The sequence below is a fragment of the Eumetopias jubatus genome, unplaced genomic scaffold (genome assembly GCF_037043125.1).
Source record: "Eumetopias jubatus isolate StellerSeaLion01/CBP00866 unplaced genomic scaffold, mEumJub1_p1.0 scaffold_5, whole genome shotgun sequence".
Classification (NCBI taxonomy): Eukaryota; Metazoa; Chordata; class Mammalia; order Carnivora; family Otariidae; genus Eumetopias; species Eumetopias jubatus.
This window is the reverse complement of record NW_028274811.1, coordinates 5,886,269-5,907,146: the sequence shown is the minus strand read 5'-3', so window position 1 is coordinate 5,907,146 and position 20,878 is coordinate 5,886,269. Positions and strand designations below refer to the sequence as shown.

At 38.5% G+C, this 20,878-nt stretch overlaps 1 pseudogene; it reads left to right on the top strand.

Annotated features, from left to right (window-relative positions):
* Nucleotides 1-15,498: 15,498 nt before the first annotated feature.
* Nucleotides 15,499-15,797, top strand: LOC148164256 (U6 snRNA-associated Sm-like protein LSm3 pseudogene; annotated as a pseudogene).
* Nucleotides 15,798-20,878: the final 5,081 nt, after the last annotated feature.

Below are 20,878 nucleotides of genomic sequence, written 5' to 3'. Positions count from 1 at the left end.
TTCAGCTGAATAGGAATCAAACCATTCTGAACACCTACGAACTCAACAGGAGATCAAAGAAGAGAGTAGCAACAACTCTCTGAACAGAAAAGCGACCACTTACTGGAAGGTAGGACGTGCAGAGAAGTGAATCCGAGGCGATATTTGGGAGGATAGGCGGTGGGGGAGGGGGCCTCTGTCGGCCGCTTCTGGCAAGTGATAGAGCCGCGGAGCCCAAAATCGGAACTTTTAGAAGTCGGCTCCGCTGAGGGACGTCGCTCCAGTGGCTAAGCGGGGGGTGGAACCCTCACGGGACAGTGTGGTCTCAGGACCCTCGGGGTCACAGAAAGACCGGGGGTGCCTGAGTGCAGCAGAGCTCCCAGGGATCGGAACGGGGAAGCCGGCTGCAGAGACGGAGCCGAGGCATGGGCTCTCAGCTCGGGGTTGCCATAAACTGTGATCTGTGGCCCAGTCGGGCCACTGCTCTTCCAGCAGGGACCCAACAAGCAGCAGAGCTGGGAAGACTCCCCTTTCTCCCCCAGGAGGAGCGGCATGGGAACACACCACAGGGATCTGCTGGGTTTGGAGACTTCACATGGGGTTGGGTGCCAGAGAAAGAAACGCTCGGTCACAGACTGGGTGAGCACGCAGTGTGGCCAGAGACCCGGGAGATGGGAGTGACTGCTTTTCTCTGGGGGCTCACTGGTGAGCGGGGGCCCGAGTTCTCAGCTCCTCCGTGTGGAGATTGGGAGGTCACCATTTTCACCCTGTCCTGCAAAGCTGTACCAGAGAAAACAGGGAACAAAAGCACCTGAGAGCAAACCCCAGCAGCTTGCTTAGTCCGGACCGTCAAGGGTGGGGCAATTCCGCCTCCTGCAAAGACATTTGGGAACCACGGCAACAGGCCCCTCCCCCAGAAGATCAGCAGGAACAGCCAGCAAGCCAAGACCAAGTTTACCAATCAAGGAGAATGGGAAAACTCCAGGATTAGGGGAATACTGCACATAGAATTCATGGCTTTTTTTTTTTTTACCATGATTCATTAGTTTTTCAAAGTTAATTTTTTAAACGTTTTTTTAATTTTTCTTTTCCCCCTTTTCAACCAACATCTTATCAATCCCTTTTTCAAAAAAAATTTTTTTATTTTTCATTTTTAGAGTCATATTTTATCCCTTCATAGTAGTTACCCTTATTTTTGGCATATATATAAGTTGTTCTCTCTTTAAAATTTTGAGATACAGTTTCTTCTAACAGATCAAACTATACCCTAAATCACTAGTGTATGGCTTTGTTCTAGTCTTCTGCCTGATCACATTCTCTCCCTTTTTTTTTCTTTTTCTTTCTTTCTTTTTTTTAAATCTTCTTTTTTCAAACAACTTCTTATCATATCAATTCCTTTTATAAAATCTTTTATAATTTTCATCTTTACAGTCATCTTCCATCCCTTCATTGTATCAGCCCTTATTTTGTACATATATAAGTCTTTATTCCTTTAAAATTTTGGAAGGCATTTTTTTCTAACAGACCAAAATACACCCAAAATCTAGTGTGTGGCACTGATCTATGCACTAGCCTGATCATCTTTGATCATATTCGGTTTTTTTGTATTGTTCTGTTATTGTATTTATCTTTTTCTTTTTCTTTTTGTTTTTCTTTTCTTTCTTTTCTCTTTTTTTTCTTTCTTTCCCTTTCTTTCCCCCTGGTTTCAGGTCTTTTCTGATTTGTATAGAGTACATTTGCTGGGGACGTGGTTAGCCTGTTAGCATTTTGTTCTCTCATTCATCTATTCTCCTCTGGACAAAATGACAAGACGAAAAAAATCACCTCAGCAAAAAGAACAAGAGATAGTACCATCAGCCAGGGACGTACTCAGTACGGATATTAGTACAATGTCGGACCAAGAATTCAGAATCATGACTTTAAAGATACTAGCTGGGCTTGAAAAAACCATGGAAGTTATTAGAGAAACGCTTTCTGGAGAAATTAAAGAACTAAAATCTAACCAAGTCGAAATCAAAAAGGCTATTAATGAGGTGCAATCAAAAATGGGGGCACTAACTGCTAGGATAAATGAGGCAGAAGAGAGAATCAGCGATATAGAAGACCAAATGATGGAAAATAAAGAGACTGAGAAAAAGAGAGAGAAACAACTACAGGATCATGAGGGCAGAATTCGAGAGATAAGCAATACAAGACGAAACAACATTAGAATAATTGGGATCCCAGAAGAAGAAGAAAGAAAGAGAGGGGCAGAAGGTATGTTGGAGCAAATTATAGCAGAGAACTTCCCTAATGTGGGGAAGGAAACAGGCATCAAAATCCAGGAGGCGCAGAGAACCCCTCTCAAAATCAATAAAAATAGGTCAACACCCCGACATCTAATAGTAAAACTTACGAGTCTCAGAGACAAAGAGAAAATCCTGAAAGCAGCTCGGGAGAAGAGATATGTAACCTACAATAGTAGAAACATTAGATTGGCAACAGACCTAACCACAGACACCTGGCAGGCCAGAAAGGACTGTCATGATATCTTCAGAGCACTAAACGAGAAAAATATGCAGCCAAGAATACTATATCCAGCTAGGCTGTCATTGAAAATAGAAGGAGAGATAAAAAGCTTCCAGGACAAACAAAAACTAAAGGAATTTGCAAACACGAAACCAGCCCTCCAAGAAATATTGAAAGGGGTCTTCTAAGCAAAGAGAGAGCCTAAAAGCAGCATAGATCAGAAAGGAACAGAGACAATATACAGTAACAGTCACCTTACAGGCAATACGATGGCACTAAATTCATATCTTTCACTAGTTACCTGAATGTAAATGGGCTACATGCCCCAATCAAAACACACAGGCTATCAGATTGGATTAAAAAACAAGACCCATCAATATGCTGTCTGCAAGAGACTCATTTTAGACCCAAAGACACCCCCACATTGAAAGTGAGGGGGTGGAAAACCATTTACCATGCTAATGGACACCAAAGGAAAGCTGGGGTGGCAATCCTATATCAGACAAATTAGATTTTAAAGCAAAGACTGTAATAAGAGATGAGGAAGGACACTATATCCTACTTAAAGGGTCTATCCAAAAAGAAGATCTAACAATTGTAAATATCTATGCCCCTAACATGGGAGCAGCCAATTATATAAGGCAATTAATAACAAAAGCAAAGAAACACATTGACAACAATACAATAACAGTGGGGGACTTTAACATCTCCCTGACTGAAATGGACAGATCATCTAAGCAAAAGATCAACAAGGAAATAAAACTTTAAATGACACCCTGGACCAAATGGACTTCACAGATATATTCAGAACATTCCATTCCAAAGCAATGGAATACACATTTTTCTCTAGTGCCCATGGAACATTCTCCAGAATTGATCACATCCTAGGTCACAAATCAGGTCTCAACTGGTACCAAAAGATTGGGACTATTCCCTGCATATTTTCAGACCACAATGCTTTGAAACTAGAACTCAATCACAAGAGGAAAGTCGGAAAGAACTCAAATACATGGAGGCTAAAGAGCATCCTACTAAAGAATGAATGGGTCAACCAGGAAATTAAAGAAGAATTAAAAAAATTCATGGAAACCAATGAATATGAAAACACAACTGTTCAGAATCTTTGGGATACAGCAAAGGCAGTCCTCAGAGGAAAGTATAGAGCAATACAAGCCTTTCTCAAGAAACAAGAAAGTTCTCAAATACACAACCTAACCCTCCACCTAAAGAAGCTGGAGAAAGAACAGCAAATAAAGCCTAAACCCAGCAGGAGAAGAGAAATAATAAAGATCAGAGCAGAATTCAATGAAATGGAAACCAAAAGAACAGTAGAACAGATCAACGAAACTAGAAGCTGGTTCTTTGAAAGAATTAACAAGATTGATAAACCCCTGACCAGCCTTATCCAAAAGAAAAGAGAAATGACCCAAATCAACAAAACCATGAATGAAAGAGGAGAGATCACAACCAACACCAAAGAAATACAAAGAATTCTAAGAACATATTATGAGCAACTCTATGCCAGCAAATTAGGTAACCTGGAAGAAATGGGTGCATTCCTAGAGATGTATCAACTAGCAAAATTGAACCGGGAAGAAATAGAAAACCTGAACAGACCTATAACCACTAAGGAAATTGAAGCAGTCATCAAAAATCTCCCAACAGACAAAAGCCCAGGGCCAGATGGCTTCCCAGGGGAATTCTATCAGACATTTAAAGAAGAATTAATACCTATGCTTCTGAAACTGTTCCAAAAAATAGAAATGGAAGGAAAACTTCCAAACTCATTTTATGAGGCCACCATTACTTTGATCCCAAAACCAGACAAAGACCCCATCAAAAAGGAGAATTACAGACCAATATCCTTGATGAACATGGATGCAAAAATTCTCACCAAAATGCTAGCCAATAGGATCCAACAGTACATTAAAAGGATTATTCACCATGACCAAGTGGGAATTATCCCTGGCCTGCAAGGCTGGTTCAACATCCGCAAATCAATCAACGTGATACAATACATTAACAAAAGAAAGAACAAGAATCATATGATCCTCTCAATAGATGCAGAAAAAGCATTTGACAAAGTACAGCATCCTTTCTTGATCAAAACTCTTCAGACTATAGGGATAGAGGGTATATACCTCAACATCATAAAAGCCATCTATGAAAAACCTATAGCGAATATCATTCTCAATGGGAAAAGCTGAGAGCTTTCCCCTAAGGTCAGGAACGCAGCAGGGATGTCCACTATCACCACTGTTATTCAACATAGTTTTAGAAGTCCTAGCCACAGCAATCAGACAACACAAAGAAATCAAAGGCATCCAAATCGGCAAAGAGGAAGTCAAACTCTCACTCTTTGCAGATGATATGATACTGTATGTGGAAAACCCAAAAGACTCCACCCCAAAACTGCTAGAACTCATACAGGAATTCAGTAAAGTAGCAGGATATAAAATCAATGCACAGAAATCAGTGGCATTCCTATACACCAACAAGACAAAAGAGAGACAAATCAAGGAGTCGATCCCATTTACAATTGCACCCAAAACCATAAGATACCTAGGAGTAAATTTAACCAAAGAGGCAAAGGATCTGTACTCATAAAAATATAAAATACTCCTGAAAGAATTTGAAGAAGACACAAAGAAATGGAAAAACGTTCCATGCTCATGGATTGGAAGAAAAAACATTGTGAGGATGTCAATGCTACCTAGAGCAATCTACACATTCAATTCCATCCCCATCAAAATACCATCCACTTCTTTCAAAGAAATGGAACAAATAATCCTCAAATTTGTACGGAACCAGAGGAGACCCCGAATAGCCAGAGGAATATTGAAAAAGAAAAGCAAAGCTGGCGGCATCACAATTCCGGACTTCCAGCTGTATTACAAAGCTGTCATCATCAAGACAGTATGGTACTGGCACAAAAACAGACACATAGATCAATGGAACAGAATAGAGAGCTCAGATATGGACCCTCAACTCTATGGTCAACTAATCTTTGACAAAGCAGGAACGAATGTCCAATGGAAAAAAGACAGTGTCTTCAACAAATGGTGTTGGGAAAATTGGACAGCCACATTTAGAAGAATGAAACTGGACCATTTCCTTACACCACACACAAAAATAGACTCAAAATGATTGAAAGACCTAAACGTGAGACAGGAGTCCATCAAAATCCTAAAGGAGAACACAGGTAGCAACCTTTTCAACCTCAGCCACAGCAACTTCTTCCTAGAAACATAGCCAAAGGCAAGGGATACAAGGGCAAAAATGAACTCTTGGGATTTCATCAAGACAAAAGCTTCTGCACAGCAACAGGACAGTGAACAAAATTAAAAGGCAACCGACAGAATGGGAGAAGATATTTGCAAATGACATATCAGATAAAGGGCTGGTATCCAAGATCCATAAAGAACTTATCAAACCCAACACCCAAAAAACAAAGAATCCCATCAAGAAATGGTCAGAAGACATGAACAGACATTTTTCCAAAGAAGACATCCAAATGGCCAACAGACACATGAAAAGGTGCTCAACATCGCTCGGCACAGGGAAATCCAAATCAAAACCTCAATGAGATACTACCTCACACCAGTCAGAATGGCTAAAATTAAGAAGTCAGGAAACGACAGATGTTGGCAGGGATGCGGAGAAAGGGGAACCCTCCTACACTGTTGGTGGGAATGCAAGCTGGTGCAGCCACTCTGGAAAACAGTATGGTGGTTCTTCAAATAGTTGAAAACAGAGCTACCATACGATCCAGCAATTGCACTACTGGGTATTTACCCCAAAGATACAAATGTAGGGATCTGAATGGGTACGTGCACCCCTATGTTTATAGCAGCAATGTCCACAATAGCCAAACTGTGGAAAGAGCCAAGATGTCCATCGACAGATGAATGGATAAAGAAGGTGTGTTATATATACAAATGGAATATTTTGGAGCCATAAAAAGGAATGAGATCTTGCCATTTGCAATGACGTGGATGGAACTGGAGAGTGTTATGGTGAGCAAAATAAGTCAATCAGAGAAAGACATGTATCATATGACGTCACTGATATGAGGAATTCTTAATCTCAGGAAACAAACTGAGGGTTGCTGGATTGGTGGGGGGTGGGAGGGATGAGGTGGCTGGGTGATAGACATTGGGGAGGTTATGTGCTATGGTGAGAGCTGTGAATTGTGCAAGACTGTTGAATTACAGATCTGTACTTCTGAAACAAATAATGCAATATATTTTAAGGAAAAAAAAGAAGAAGAAGGTAGCAGGAGGGGAAGAATGAAGGGGAGTAAGTCGGAGGGGGAGACGAACCATGAGAGACGATGGACCCTGAAAAAGAAACTGAGGGTTCTAGAGGGGAGGGGATTGGGGGGATGGGTTAGCCTGGTGATGGGTATTAAAGAGGACACGTTCTGTGTGGCGCACTGGGTGTTATGCACAAACAATGAATCATGGAACACTCTATCAAGAACTAATGATGTAATGGATGGTGATTAACATAACAATAATAAAAAAAAGGAAACAGTCAACAAAACAAAGAGGCAACCCACAGAATGTGAGAAGATATTTGGAAATGACACTACAGATAAAGGGCTGGTATCCAAGATCTATAAAGAACTTCTCAAACTCAACACCCAAAAAACAAATAATCAAGTCAAAAAGTGGACAGAACATATGAGAAGACAATTCTCTGAAGAAGACATACAAATGGCTAACAGACACATGAAAAAATGCTCATCATCATTAGCCATCAGGAAAATTCAAATCAAAACCACATTGAGAAACCACCTTACACCAGTTAGAATGGCAAAAATGGACAGGGAAAGAAACAACAAATGTTGGAGAGGTTGTGGATGCAGGGGAACCCTCTTACAGTGTTGGTGGGAATGCAATTTGGTACAGCCACTTTGGAAAACAGTGTGGAGGTGCCTCAAAAATTTAAAAATAGAGCTACCCTATGACCCACTACTGGGTATTTACCCCAACGACACACATGTAGTGAAAAGAAGGGCCATATGCACCCCAATGTTCATAGCAGCAATGTCCGCAATAGCCAAACTGTGGAAAGAGTCGAGATGCCCTTCAACTGATGAATAGATAAAGAAGATGTGGTCCATATATGCAATGGAATATTACTCAGCCATCAGAAAGGATGAATACCCAACTTTTATATCCACATGGTTGGGACTGGAGGAGATTATGCTAAGTGAAATAAGTCAAGCAGAGAAAGTCAATTATCATATGGTTTCACTTATTTGTGGAACATAAGGAATAGCATGGACACTAGGAGGAGGAAGGGAAAAATGAGGGGGTGGGGTATTGGAGGGAGAGATGAACCATGAGAGACTATGGACTCTGAGAAACAAACAGGGTTTTAGAGGGGATGGCGGAGGGGTGATTGGTTAGCCCGGTGACGGGTATTAAGGAGGGCATGAACTGCATGGAGCACTGGGTGTTATACGAAAACAATGGATCATGGATCACCACATCAAAAACTAACGATGTATTGTATGGTGACTAACATAACAATAAAATTAAAAAATAAATAAATAAAATTTAAAAATAAGGATGAAGGTTAAAGGTGGTTATAAGAAAGTTTTTCTTGATGGGAGTCAAAAAGGCAAATAATATGTAAGATTCTAAAGGGTTGTTTCCCTTTTGCTGAGTGTGTGAAGTACAACTGCACTATGAGAAGAAAAAAAAGAGTAGACTGAGGGTTTGGGGTGACAGATCACTCCACCAAAAGATCCTGTAAGTCCATGCCAAATAAGATACCTTAGTGAGAAGAATGTATGTCTCAAACCTAAGTGCTGCTTGGAGGTTTGTGTTTTTGTTTGTGTTTTTTGTTGCTGTTGTTTTTGTTTTTTCCTTTCCTAAATGCACCTGGCCACACAGGTGGAGGATTAGGTGTTGGAATGTAGCCTGCATTTTTCTAACCATGGAGGTGCCCTGGCCCAGTGTTGAATTCCCTATAAGAAAGATTCACAGAAGTGAAGTAGAGGAGACATTTTTTTTTTCATTCCCACAAATGTGCTGTATCATCTAGCTATGACCCTAAGACTAATTTAGAACATGTGTGAAGGCTGTCAATAAGCTCTTGAACCATCAGAGATACATTGGGCAATCTGACATGGTGTTCTATGCGTTTGAAGTTAGGATTATTGGGAGACTTTTGGTTTTTTGACAGGTACTAAGAGCATAGAGCTTACCAGAGATGTTAATGATCTTACATATAGAAAAGTTTGGGACCCAGTTATGCCTCATCTATTGTTATCCAGGAATTAGGTAATTTCAGTTTTCCCTGTGGTGTCTCTCCTTGGTAACATATCCCAAAGCTAAAGCTGTCCTGCTTCTACAGGTGACATGACACTTATGGGTTTGGGGGGATGAGCTGAGGACATCCCTTCCCTATAACCACTTCTTGTAGTCCCATCGCCCACACACAGACTCACTCTAATGCCTCAGTTGGGTAAGTGACTGTTTCTCAGATTCATTAACAAAGAGTACTCAAGAGTCAGATGGGAGGTGGGATGAGGCAAGATGTTTTGTTGAAGTATTAGAATTCTCTTTTCATAGTTTCAGTCATGTCTTATTGAATTATAACTACCTTCAGTTGATGTTTCCAGATTAAATGTAGGTTTAATTAATGTTATGAGGATACACATTCATAAATTCATGTAATGATATTTGTGTTTTTGCAATATTCTAATTTGAATTTTTTTACTTTTATGAATGCTTTTGTTAACAAATTAACTGAACTAGAACTTACTTTATACATTTCTCTGAAATTTTGAAAATCATAATGAATATGAACTAATTCAGAATGATTTAGTCATACTTCCTTATTCTTTTAATTTTGATATATTTTTATATATTTCTAGCTTTTACTGTTTAAAATTAGGATGTCAGAAAGCATTACATCTGTGAAACATTTTATAATAATTAAATTTTAGTAGATAAAAATAAAATTATTTTATTCTTTATAGTAGTGCTATTTTCATGCTACCCCAATGACCTGGCAATAAAACCTTTTGCTATTTATTAAATCTCTGCATAGTTAATGACTAGTTTACATGAATGGGGTTGGAAATATTCAGCATGTTTGAAGTATTTTCTTAAATTCAGTTTTCATATTTTATATTTTCTAAGTAAATTGAAACTTTAAATTGCTGGGTGCATTTTAGTTTGGATGAAGTTGTTTTGTGATAATAGAATAATAATTTGCAAAATTTGAAGGCACAGTAATCTCTTACTATAAAACAAATCTTCTAAATTTAGTATCCTTGCTTTTTTTAAAGTTGCAATTGAAATTTGTTCCATAAAACATATTCACAACGAGTGACAAGTATATTTCAATTTGGGTGTTGAAATTCAGAAATCAGTGTTTTTTACGTTCAGTAAGAATGGTGTCTTCTAGTGTCTAATTCCTTAAATGAAAGATATAGAGCATGGACTCAGTATAGGTAGAAAACAGAAAGCAACAAAATGATAATGGCATGGATTTTCTATTTTTGTCCCATGAAGACATTAAGATCTTAAGCAACTTTGTCAGTAAGTAATCACTATGTGCCTCAACATTAGAGGACTTTAAGTATGTCTTAAAATAATCCATGTTAAAAGCCCCTGACTTTCCTGCATTTAGGAAGGAGAAGTTCTGAGATATGGGGTTGACTGACCCTAAACAGAGTTCCTGAAGCACAGAGGGTATGTTATTTTCTTCTAAATTTGTAAGTGAGACACTTGGCATGATTCTCATGTTCTTATTACTGTGATGCATAAATATGTGATAGGACATGTCACAAACTCTTTGAAAAAAGGATGTTATACTTTGCAGATATCTTTCTGGTTGTGTTTATTGAAGAAAATACTGCAAGTCAGATTTTCAAGGGTTACTCAAAATTCCTAAGCCACAGTTTGTGATCAAGCCCCTCCAGTGTTTTTCCATTTCTTACTTGTGCAGGGACACTTTCCCTGCATATGTCTTTGCCCTGGATTGCTGAGAATTAAATGCCTTAGAAGTATGCTCTCTTTTGCAGCACACGTTGTGCTTTCATCAGCACTGTAGAATTGCCAAAGCACAGTAGATACTTTTTTCAGTTGTTCAATGATATCTGATGCTTAACACACTTATTCTTTTGGTGTTTGGACCTTTTTCAAAGGCATTTTCATGGAACTGATCTAGTTAGAAAGACTTTTTTCCTGCTTGAAATTGTCAGCTGTGTTTCTCATGATGACACTATTGCCACTGAACCCAAGCAACTTACCAGCACCTTGTCACTTGCAATTCATACAATGACTTCATGCTATTAACTAGTCATGTATTACAAGGATTTTTATAGAATATGGTAAGATTAATGAGGAATATAATGTTATTGAGTAATACATTAATAATGCAGAAGACAGGATATAATTTTGTCGTATAGATTATACCATTAAATATATACATCAGGCAATGTGCAAAGAACTGATGAAAATTACATAATTTATTAAATAATACTCTAAAAGTATGTTTATAAAGATGAGGAAATACATTTTGTCAAGCTTTATTTTCTCCCAAATAACATATTATCTAATGAGAACTATCACTTGGGTTATTGCAAATGACTTCTTCCTTTCATTACACCTTCTTATTGTTTTAGGCATTTTATGTAAGTCCACAGACTTTATGATATGTGTTTTCTCCTAGGTTTATTTTAATGGTGATATTTTTCCACCATTATTTATAATATTGTACATAAATTGGGCTTACATACTCAGAATGACCTCAAGTAAGGCATAATAATGAGAAGAAACTTTATCTGTATTACGTCTTCTGAGACTGCTCAGGATTTTCAGCCTCAGCCCCAGAACAACCTGGTTGTCTCTTCTCAGAGTAAGTGCTGAGATGGACATTCAGATTTACAAGTTTTTAGAATTTCATCTAGGACCAAATTCTCCTCTACATTCTTATTAGCCTATATGATGTCTCTGGATTTTTTTTATATTCCATTTTTCCAGATATGCACCATGTTTTCAAAATCCCATGATTTTTCCATGGCAGGGTCACCAGATTCACTAAATCTGAATACAGGATGGAGTGAAGTTTAAAATTCAGAAAACAACATAACATTTTTTTGCATACTTGCATGTAATATGTGTATGTGATAGTTGGGACATCCATATGCTAAAATAACTTCATTATTTGCCTGAAATTAAAATTTAATTGAGTTTATTTCTTCCACTTTATTTCTCAACTTGAATTTATGGGAAATATGGTGCTCTCATGTCCAGGCTCAGTACAATGTCCTCAAGATTGTCATTGGAAAAAGACATTATTTGTCAATCCACCAGAAATGCTTCTTCAGTGTGTGATTGTCATTTAGAGAGAGTAGGCATGAATTAGAGGTGGTCAACCATGTATCCCATAGGAAGGTAAAAGCAAATATTAAAATTGTCATCTCTGTTGTTTTATTGAATGTATTTTAATTTATTTCTTTGGGAGACAGCCTATGATTCATGTCTTATTTTATTTCAAGATTTTATTTATTTCTATAGAGGAAAGGGGGGGGAAAAGAGAGAGGGAAGTAAACCATAAAAGACTCTTAATGATAGAGAGCAAATTGAGGGTTGATGGAGGGAGGTGGGCATTAAGGAGGGCTCTTGTGATGAGAACTATGTAAATGATGAATCACTAAATTCTACTCCCAAAACCAGTATTCCACTATATGTTAACTAAATAGAATTTAAATAAAAATTTGAAAAAAAAATGTATTAGAAGATGACAAACACCACAGAGAAAAAGGCAGAGGTAGGATGAGGTCATGATTTTAATTTGAATGGACAGGAAAGGCCTCACTGGAGAGGTAATATTTCAGCCCAGATCTGAAGGAAGTGAGAGAGAGTGAGGTGTCTGAGAGATGGGTATTCCAGGATGAGGGACTCTCTAGAATTTGGTCATAGAGCTCTTTTTAGTTTTATATAAGTATGTGTTGTCTTAAATTATTATAGCAACCAATATATCAGGAAACAACAAATTAAGGTCCTGTTGGCCAACACATAAGAGATGCTGCCAGGCTGTTGTTCTCAAATAGAGCGTGCATCAGAATCACCTAGAGGTTTGGATGAAACAGCCCTTGAGTTTCTCATCAGTATATCTGAGGTGAAGCCCAAGAAATTGCATTTCAAACAAGTTCCCAGGTGATGCTGATGTTACTGGTGTGGGGGACCATATTTTGAGAAGCATTCCCCTAAGGCAACCTGCGATCTCCCTAAGACATGCTCTGGGAATCTTAGGGTTTGGCTCCATGCCCACTCCTGGTACTTAGGCAATTTGAATGGACTAAATAAACCACTCCTACTAAAAAAAAAAAAAAAAAAAAAAGATTTTATTTATTTATTTGAGAGGGAGAGAGAGAGAGAGAAGAGAGACAGAGCACATGAGAGGGGGGAGGGTCAGAGGGAGAAGCAGACTCCCCGCTGAGCAGGGAGCCCGATGTGGGACTCGATCCCAGGACTCCAGCACCAGGATCGTGACCTGAGCCAAAGGCAGTCACCCAACCAACTGAGCCACCCAGGCGCCCCCATGTCTTACTTTTTTAATGATTTACATATAAACTCTTTAAATAATTACACCTATACTAGTGGCCAACACCCAAATGTTGCTTTACTGGTACTGGACTGTGATTCTCAATATGAATAGCATAGTGCCTTTAAGCCAATATTATTTTAGTATTTCTCTAGAGTCCAACATGATAGCAGGATCCAAATGTGCTGTGGGTACCGCTATATGTTGGTGGCAACTATTATCTCTTTGGTCTGGCACAGGAGAGAAATTTGACACATAATAGATTAAACACATGGAAAAATAGTTACAGTTCATTTAATCAAATATACAATGTCTCCTCTATAAAATCACATATATCAGGTGATTATAGAATAAACTCAGCAATAACATTCTGAGTTTGAGCCAAGAAATGACCTGTCAAAATTTCTTCACATAAAAAAGTGAACACTCTTTCTGTTCAGGAGGATAAATACAATAATAAAAAAGAAAAAATTTTCTAAGCCCTGTATTGAATTAACTGGATAAAATAACTATGCCTGCATACAGAACAAATAACGTGGTAAAATAATTGTGAAATTATTCAGTGACATTTTACAAAGTGTTCTGATATTAAAAATATCCTGATCAGACCTGAAGAGAAGTATATTTTCTATTGGAGACATAAGCATTTTTAATGGCATGGAAAGGTACCCTTGTATTAAAGTCACATGAGAAAGATCACCATATGAACACTTTGATACAACTTTGTGGATGTCATAAAGTGAATTGTGTGTTTGTCTTCTTGAAAACTGAGAGCTGCTCTCTTTTTAAAATTTTTGTTATGATATGTTAATCACCATACATTACATCATTAGTTTTTGTTGTAGTGTTCCATGATTCATTGTTTGCATATAACACCCACTGCTCCATTCAGTGTGTGCCCTCTTTAATACCCATCACCAGGCTAACATATCCCCCCACCCCCTCCCCTCCGTTTCTCAGAGTTCCACAGTCTCTCATGGTTTGTCTCCTCCTCCGATTTCCCCCCTTTCATTTTTCCCTTCCTGCTATCTTTTTTTTTTTTTAACAAATAATGTATTATTTGTTTCAGAGGTACAGGTCTGTGATTCAACAGTCTCACACAATTCACAGCGCTCACCATAATACATACCCTCCCCAATGTCTATCACCCAGCCACTCCATCCCTCCCACCCCCCACCACTCCAGCAACCCTCAGTTTGTTTCCTGAGATTAAGAATTCCTCATATCAGTGAGATCATATGATACATGTCTTTCTCTGATTGACTTATTTCACTTAGCATAATACCCTCTAGTTCCATCCACATCCCTGCAAATGGCAAGATTTCGGGTTTTTTTGAGGGCTACATAATACTCCATTGTGTGTGTGTGTGTGTGTGTGTGTGTGTGTGTATGTATATATAATATACACTTCTTCTTTATCCATTCATCTGTTGATGGATATTTGGCTCTTTCCATAGTTTGGCTATTGTGGACATTGTTTCTATAAACATTGGGGTGCACGTGCCCCTTCAGATCACTACATTTGTATCTTTGGGGTAAATACCCAGTAGTGCAATTGCTGGGTCATATGGTAGCTCTATTTTCAACTTTTTGAGGAACCTCCATACTGTTTTCCAGAGTGGCTGCACCAGCTTGCATTCCCACCAACAGTGTAGGAGGGTTCCCCTTTCTCTGCATCCCTGCCAACATCTGTCATTTCCTGACTTGTTAATTTTAGCCATTCTGACTTGTGTGAGGTGATATCTCATGGGGGTTTTGATTTGGATTTCCCTGATGCTGAGTGATGTGGAGCACTTTTTCATGTGTCTGTTGGCCATTTGGATGTCTTCTTTGGAAAAATGTCTGTTCATGTCTTCTGCCCATTTTCTTGATTTCATCATTTGTTCTTTGGGTGTTGAGTTTGATAAGTTCTTTATAAATTTTGAATACTAGCCCTGTATCTGATATATCATTTGCAGATATCTTCTGCTCCATATCTTTCTTAAATTCCACAAAAGTGAGATCATATGGAATTCGTCTTTCTCTGACTAACTTAAAACACAAGGTTTATTGACAAAAGGTATCATTCTTTTAAGGCACTATATTCTCAGCAATTCTGAGGAAAACCATAGACAAGGAAAGTGAGAAAAAGTAAAAAGCATTCAAATTCAAACAGAACATCACAAATATTCCATAAATCTACAAATTTATATCCTAATAACATTAAATTTACCTTAATATGGTAATGTCAACTAATGGTAGCTATCATTCAATAAGATACAAGACTGAAAGACACAAAAGATCTTAAACAACAGAAAATAAACACAAAACTAAAAGGCAGATAATGGAATGGGAGAAGATATTTGCAAATGACATATCTGATAAAGGGTTAGCAACCAAAATCTATGAAGAACTTATCAAATTCAACACCAGGGTAAAGGATGCAAGGTTTGAAACATGGTGGATGACATGGACTGGCAACAATCTACCAACACCACAGAAGAGTCCCTGGATCTCATCGGGCTCAGCCTGGATGAGCAAATTTATGTGAAAATGAGAAATGACCGAGAGCTTCAAAGCAGATTATGTGCTTATGATCAGCATTTAAATATGATGTGGAGGAAAGGGTGACCACTATAGAAATTGATGAGGAAACATACGAAGAGATATAGAAATCAACAAAATGGACTATTCTGATGCTTTTTGTCTGGAGACATGGCGTTGTACTAGTTGTCCCACCATTAAGAGTTGGCTGAAACAGAATTTATTGTGTATAGAGTGTAGAAGACTTTGTATGACTGCCTCTTTAAATGTAGAAGACATTCAAAATAGAAACCTGTGTAAATTTTGATATAAGAAATGATCAAGGATTCTTCTAACTACTGAAATGAGTTAATTCGCAGATAACTCAAAAATTCTTAAAGGGCTTTTTAATTTTTTTCCAACTGTTTCAATAAATGTAATCACTAAGATGCAGAACTCTTTTTTCAGGAATTGATTTGTTCTGTTGTTTTCTCAGACAACTTCTGATTTTTTCCTTTAAATTAAATTCGATGTTTCCTTTTTTGAAAAAACAAACAAACTCAATATCCAAAAAAAACAAAGAATCCAGTTAAGAAATGGTCAGAAGTCATGAATAGACATTTTTCCAAAGAAGACATCCAGATGGCTGACAGACACATGAAAAGATGCTCAACATCACTCATCATTAGGGGAATACAAATCAAAACCACGATGAGATACCATCTCACACCAGTCAGAATGACTAAAATTAACAACACAGGAAACAACAGGTGTTGGCTAGGATGCTGAGAAAGGGAAACCCTCTTGCAGTGTTGGTGGGAATGTGAGCTGGTGCAGCCACTCTGGAAACAGTATAGAGGTTCCTCACAAAGTTAAAAATAGCTACCCTATGACCCAGCAATTGCACTACTAGGTATTTACCCAAAGGATACAAAAATACAGATTTGAAGGAGTACATGCACCCCGATGTTTACAGCAACATTATTAATAATAGCCAAATTATGGAAAGAGTCCAGATGTCCCTCAGTGGATGAATGGATAAAGAAAATGTGGTAGATATATACAATGGAATATTACTCAACCATCAGAAAGAATGAAGTCTTTCCATTTTCAGTGACATGGATGGAGCTAGAGAGTATTATGCTAAGCAAAATAAGTCAGAGAAAGAGAAATATCATATGACTTCACTAATATGTGGAATTTAAGAAAGAAAACAGATGAACATATGGGAAATGGGAAAAAGAAAGGAAAACCATAAGTGACTCTCAACAATAGAGAACAATCTGAGGGTTGATGGAGCAAGGTAGCTGAGGGATGGGCTAGATGGGCAAGGGGGGCACTTGTGACGAGCACCGGGTGTTGTATGTAAGTGATGAACCACTGAATTCTACTCCTGAAACCAATATTGCACCATATGTTACCTTCCTAGAATTTAAAGAAAAACTTGAAGAGGAAAAAAAAGAACACTTGCGTATCAAAAAACACCACTGAGAGAATAAAAAGGAAGGCACAGACTGAGAAAAATATATGTGCAGTAGATATAAACAAAAAGATGTTATACCTAGAATATGTTTGTTAAAGATTTACAAATCAAAAGACAAACACCCCATTTCTTAAAATGGGCAAATACTTGAGAACAATTTCCAAAAGAGGATATCCAAATGGCCAATCATTGTATGAAAAAGCTTGCCTGGCTTCATCCATGTCTGAGTTCTAAACATTGCAATCAGAAGCCCACCTCTCATGGCCTTGACCTATAAATTTATTTTTCCATCCTAGACCTCTCCTCTGAGATCTTGACCCACAAATTAGATTACTCACTGGATGTCACATGGACAACTCAAAATAAAAATGTTCAAAGTTCAATTCATTATCCTCACACTCATCATTCATTTCTCAATTTATTTCTGTAACTCTAAACGGCACCTCCTTCTGTTCTGTTACTCCTGCAAGGAATCGAAGAGTCATCTCCTCGTTCACCTTCCATATCCATTCTCCTCTTCATCTTTACCGATAGAATCCCACATCATGTTTTATTTATGCATTAATTAGTTTATCTATTTATAATATAATGAACACTCTGACATAAGAACTACATATTTCTAACAATTTATATCTCTCTATTGCACCCTGTTCCTATTTTCTGCACCATTCTGTCCCCATACGACCCCACTGGTGGTAAGTGCTATTCTATATTTGTGTTTTTAATTCCTCTGCATCACAGATAAGTAGGGAGGGAGGTACACAGAGATGTATGCCTAATCAACATTGTTTAGTTTTGCTTGTATATAGTCCTTCTACAAATGGTATTATACTGTACATATTTTTCTAGGACTTGTTTTTTTTCACTCGCCATTGTTACAAAGACTCAGCAAGGTTGCCATCATTAATTGTGGGGCACTTCCTTTCATTGGCACTACCATTTCATGGTGTGGCTATACCATAATTTATGTTATCTGCTCCCACAAATGGGCATCGTAGTGTTTTCAATTTTTTGCTACCATGAACAGTGTTGGTATGGACATCCTTGCACACATCTCCTGAGGCTCATGTGCAAGAATTTTCTAGGCTCTATTCATAAGTGTTAAAGTATGCAAGTATTCAACCATCCAAAGTCATCTCAAATTGTTTTCCAAGTAGTCGCTCTAAATCACATTCCCTTGACCCCCAACAATGGATCCACTTCTATGTTTGGTAATGTCAAATATCTTAATTTTGATCAATGAAGTGTCTATAAAATTATCTTATGTGGTTTTGGTTTTCATTTCCCTGATTAATAGAAATTAGGGATTACTTCGTATATTTATAGGCTAAAAGTTTTTCCTCTTTTCAGAATTGCATAGCACATCAAAGGGGGGTTAGATGGAGTGAGGTCATATTCCTTTTATAAATCTGATAGAGACCTTGTTATGTAAATGTGAATACTTAAATGTGCAAATTTTCAATGAGGCATAAGTCGGTGGAAAAAAGAAGAAAAGTGAAATGAATTCATGCCAGTGGTCCCAAAAGGTGGGAAGTGTAAACAAGACATGTTTGGAGAAAAGGGGATGAGAAGGATGAACCAAAGGAAGAAACGGAAAAAGAATCCGAGAAAAATCAGGGTCATTAGTTCAGTGGGGGAAGATGGGTGTTTGGAGCCACACGTGTGTGTCATCCTGGGGTGGAGAACTGCCAGGACCCGGATTGGAGCCTGTGTCCATCATTCACAGGAGCAACATAACCAGATCAAGCAAGTCAGCCTAGCTGTTTGACGTCAGGCTTCGCCCAAGACCCTGGTAAAATCCCCAGGTAGGGGGTCCCTAAGGATCTGTTCTGTGGTTTCAAAAACTCAACTTTCTTGATTCATCCACGAATTAGGAATCTGAGGAATCAATTCAAGCAAAACCCACAAGAGACTGTCTGAGTGAAATTCCCACCACTTGACAATTCACCCTGCTGTCGGTAGAGGGCACCCCTACCCAAGGAAGACCGAAATCAGATGCTCACCTTGTTCAGCAAACCAAGAAATCAAGTCAGCTGGGGTTATGTGTAAACTATTTTCTTTCTTTTTCAGATCTAGAAGAGTTTATTTTGGAGAAGGACTTTTATTTTCTATTTATCTTTCTACATTTTACAAGAGCTATACTATGAGCATATATGACTTAAATGATCGGGGGGGGGAAGGTTATTTGAAAATAAAATTCATTCTTCAACTTTCTAGTCAAATAGTACAAAAACTTACAGGTATTTGCCATATGGCAAAATATTAATTGTTGTATCATCTCAGTAGAAGAAATATGAGTCTTTTTGGCAACTAGTCTTTCAGTTTCTCTGTGGGTTTGAGACTTTGTAATAAAACTGGGGAATATCTTGAATATAAAATTGAGAAAAGTTTTGGGAGAAAAAGAAAGACTCACGTCTATGAATTCAAGGACCACTTCTGCCTACATATTAAAACCAGTCTCTTAGATACCCTCACTCCTAAGCATTGATGAGTAAATGTTGAAAAATTCTTATTCTCAAAGTATTTGTTCAAACATTCCCTTCTGATTACTAAAATCTTCTAATATTTCCATAACAGAACATAGACTACCAGGTACCATTGTCACTTAACAAATTACCCCAAAACTTAGCATCATAAAACAACCATTTGAGTTCGCTCATTGTTTGTGGGTCGTTAATTCAGGAGGGGCTTGCCTGGACAGTTATCCCTTCGGATGTCCCATGCAGGTGCACTCAGATGTTGGCCAGCTGGAGATGCAAGACAGCTCGCTCACATGGCTGTGGTCTCTCCAGCAAGACAGTCTCAGGGTCATGAGACTTCTGACATGGCAGCTCTGCACAAGACGCCAAGCTCGAGCAGCCCAGCAAACCAGGCAGAAGCTGGGTGCCTTTTCATGATCTAACCTCAGTCCCACTGCATGGCTTCATGGAGCTGGCTGAGCTGGTTGGTCCCACGGTGTGTTCCTCCTGTTGTCTTCATCCAGGAGGGCATTGAGGGCTCTGGTGAGGCCTGATCACCACTCACCTACCCCATTTGGGGCTGAGGGGCTGCTCCCTTTTCCTAAATAGAAGCTTTAAAAAGAAAATAAGCAAACACAATCTTCAAGGAGAGATTTTTTAATTTTTTAAATTATTATGTTATGTTAAACACCATACACTACATCATTAGTTCTTGATGTAGTGTTCCATGATTCATTGTTTGCATGTAACACCCAGTGCTCCATGCAGTACGTGCCCTCCTTAATACCCATCACCGGGCTAACCCATCCCCCACACCCTACCCTCTAGAACCCTCAGTTTGTTTTCAGAGTCCATCGTCTCTCATGGTTCGTCTCCCCCTCCGATTTCCACCCTTCATTCTTCCCCTCCTGCTATCTTCTTTTTTTTGCTATCAGGTCTGTGATTCAACTGTCTTACACAATTCACAGCGTTCACCATAGCACATACCCCCCCAATGTCTATCACCCAGCCACCCCATCCCTCCCACCCCCACTCCAGCAATCCTCAGTTTGTTTCCTCAGATTAAGAATTCCTCATATCAGTGAGGTCATATGATACATGTCTTTCTCTGATTGACTTATTTCACTCAGCATAACACCCTCTAGTTCCATCCACGTCATTGCAAATGGCAAGATCTCATTCCTTTTTAGCTATTTTCATTCCTTTTGATGGCTGCATAATATTCCATTGCGAATATATACCACATCTTCTTTATCCATTCATCTGTTGATGGACATCTTGGCTCTTTCCACAGTTTGGCTATTGTGGATATTGCTGCTATAAACATCGGGGTGCATGTACCCCTCTGGATCACTACATTTGTATCTTTGGG